Raw genomic sequence first — 3148 nt, 5'->3', positions numbered from 1 at the left:
GATCTAATTCATGCTGCAGTGGCTGTGATAACTTGATAGCTCTGTGTCTTTAACCCCTACACCACCAGAGAGGCTCTTGATTGTAGAATATTTTACATTACTTACAAAATAAGTGCAATTTTTGTGATTGTGCATAACTTTTCCCCTGATCTTTGGAATGCTAGTTTCATGTAACTAAAAAATGAGGTGATAGAAAACTTAATGTACTGAGAAGTATGTATATTGAATACATTTAATTATCATGTTAATTCAATAGTCCTGATCTTTACTTGGTAAGATTAAAACTCATTCAGAAATCTCCAGGATTTCACTATCCACCTTGAGAGTATGAATAATTCTTTATTTTCACATCCCACTACAGACAGCCTTATGGAAGAGTCATGGTTGCCAATACTGAAATGAGTTTCAGTCTCATCATCTACAAAATCAGCTGCTGTCTCCATTTTTTTCTTTCCCTTTTTTTTAAGCTTTTTTTTTTTAAAGATTTATTTATTTAGGCATGCAAGAGCTGGGGTACAGGCCAGAAATGTGGGGGGTGAGAGGATTCACCAGAGATGGAGTGAGGAACAGAACATGCAGATTGACCGAAGTACACTGCTGCTGAAGGGAGCAGCGGGCAGGAAAGGTCTGCTGTGCCATGTGGGTTGCTCCCTGGCTGGCTGGGGGATCAAACTCTTGCTGCAGTGGCTGCAGGCAACTTCATAGGTTGTGTCTTAACCCCTTGCGCCACCAGGGAGGCCCTGTCTCCATTTTTTCTTTTTATCATTGCATGATACATCCATCCTGTCTTTTTCTAACACAACTCTAATATCCTCAGCATAATGTATAAGTATTTGTGGTGTTTGATCTGTTCTCCATATACTTCTGAAGAGTTTTCCCATCATTGCCAGAGTGCATTCCTAAACAGAACCACTGACAGCCCCTCTTTTTATGGTTGCTTTTGTCTTTGCAGCTCCAGTGCAGGAGGTTTCTTTGCCTACTAATTTGAACATCCATTCTCTTTTTACCTTTTCCTTCCCATTATCCTACACCATTCTCTTGCCTGATATGCTTCTGTGTTCAAATTCAATCTTACAGACTCCGTCACTAAAATTAACATCCCGAATGCCTACAAGATCTATCCCTTTTTACAAGTTATAAGAAGGGTTCAATGGGTCTCAGGTCCACGTAGACACAGCCCCACCGCTTGGAGTGCCTGTCTGCTGAGGCCGCCACAGCCTGGCCTTGCTTTTTGCGGGTTGAATAGTATTTCATGGTGTGGATATATTGGGATTTATTTAACTAGCTCCTGCTGATAGATATTTGGATTCTTTCTAGCTTTTCATTTTGATTTTTTTAAAAGGCACAATAAACGATCTTATGCTGGTACCTTTGTGCACTTTTGGGGGAGGGGGTTCTGTAGGATAAATTAATAGAAGTGAAATTTGAGTCAAAAGGCCTTAACAGCTTACACTCTAACAAACTGCAGTTATGTGCTCCTTAAAAGACATTTTGGTCGGTGATGAACCACATCAATGCTGGTGGGCTTAAAGCCTGCTTAGGAGTATGGTAGGCTATACCATTCAGGTTTGTGTGGTTACGTTTTATGAGACTCTCTCTTCACAACTCATTTCTTAGGATGGATCCTTGTTGTTATGTAACATATCACTGTATTTACACCCTTGCCCTCACAATTGCACATTCTTAGTGGGTATTAACAAGCCCTTAAGACAGTGTTTCCAGGGCAGTGAATGCATATTGCAGGAAAGGGTTCTCTTTCTTGCTGGACTGTTTTCTCATGCGGTTGCGTGGTGGTGTGGGACACAGCAGTGGGGGATTTATCTGATTGCTGCTTCTCAGTCTTTTTCATTGACTCCTCTTTCTCTGCTTGCCCCTTGGTTGTGTTCTACAGGTCTAATTCCTTAGTCCTTTCCCTTTTACAGCTTCCTCTGTTACGCGGTGATCTCATTCTTTTTTTTTTTTTTTTTAAAGATGTGTTTATTTATGCATACAAGAACTGGAGTGTAGACCAGAGGTACGGGGGTAAGAGGATTCACCAGAGGGAGTGGGAGCAGAACAGGCAGATCTGCTGAAATACACTGCTGAGGGTAGCAGCAGATGAGACAGGAGAGGTCTGCTGCACCATATGGGTTGCTCCCTGGCAGGCTGGGGATGGAACTCATGCTGCAGTTGCTGGGGATAGCTTGATGCACTGTGTCTTTAACCCCTGCACCATGAGGGAGGCCTGATCTCATTCATTCTTATGGCTTCAAGTACAATAAACATGCTAGTGACCTCTAAAACCAAAGTTCCCTCTCCCAGAACCTTATATCCATCTTCCCATGGGAAACCTTCATTGTATAAGCCACAGTTTTCAGCTAGTCCCAAACTGATTTCACTTCTTACTCCCAAACATTTGCTCCAATCATTGGCTTCCAAACATTTGCATCTTTCTCTAGCTTTTTCTTTAGTGAAGGCTATACCACCTACCTACTTGACCAAGACAAACTCTTAGTCAGCGTAGGTCCTCCGTCCCCTCACATCCTGTAGGTCATCAAGTCCTATGTCATTCAACATTTTACTCTTACCATCTCCTCTACTTCACTGTTACCACAGCCTTAATCTGATGCCTTATTATCTCTTCCGTGGCTAAATTTTATTCAGCATTTTAACTGATCTCCCTACCTTCAGCCTGAATTCCTCTATGGTGTACCACTCTCTAAACAGGTGGTATTTCCAAAATTCAAATAATATCATGCATGTCCATTCCTCAGTGAATCCCTTATTATCTAAAGATAAAATCTGTTAGCATGAAATACATACCTTCCATGTTCTGTTGCCTACCCTCTCCATTCTGTCACTGTACTTGCCAGTGTATAACACTCAATCCAGTGACAAAGAAGTGATTATAATTTCTGAAAATCACCAAGTTTTTTTATGCCTTTGCATGAAGTGCTTCCTACCTGGAATAACTTTCCATGCCCATCTATCTCTTTAAATTTGAAGAAAATTTTTTTATTTATGCATACAAAAACTGGGGTACAGGCCAGAGGTGTGTGGGGTTGAGGGGTGGTGAGAGGAGTCACCAGAGACGGATTGGGGAACAAAACAGACGTATTGGGTGAAATACACTGCTTAGGGAAGCAGCAGGCAAGATGGGCGGTCTGCT

The 3148-nt window shown here is 41.8% G+C and overlaps 1 pseudogene; it reads right to left on the bottom strand.

Moving 5' to 3' along the window:
• Nucleotides 1-285: 285 nt before the first annotated feature.
• On the bottom strand, nt 286-2809 carry LOC119242883 (fas apoptotic inhibitory molecule 1-like; annotated as a pseudogene).
• Between the last annotated feature and the right edge of the window lie 339 nt (nt 2810-3148).

The sequence above is a fragment of the Talpa occidentalis genome, unplaced genomic scaffold, assembly GCF_014898055.3.
Source record: "Talpa occidentalis isolate TD23 unplaced genomic scaffold, MPIMG_talOcc4v2.1 talOcc4.13, whole genome shotgun sequence".
NCBI classification, from domain to species: Eukaryota; Metazoa; Chordata; class Mammalia; order Eulipotyphla; family Talpidae; genus Talpa; species Talpa occidentalis.
The sequence above is the reverse complement of the archived record's forward strand: the minus strand, read 5'-3'. Positions and strand labels throughout refer to the sequence as shown.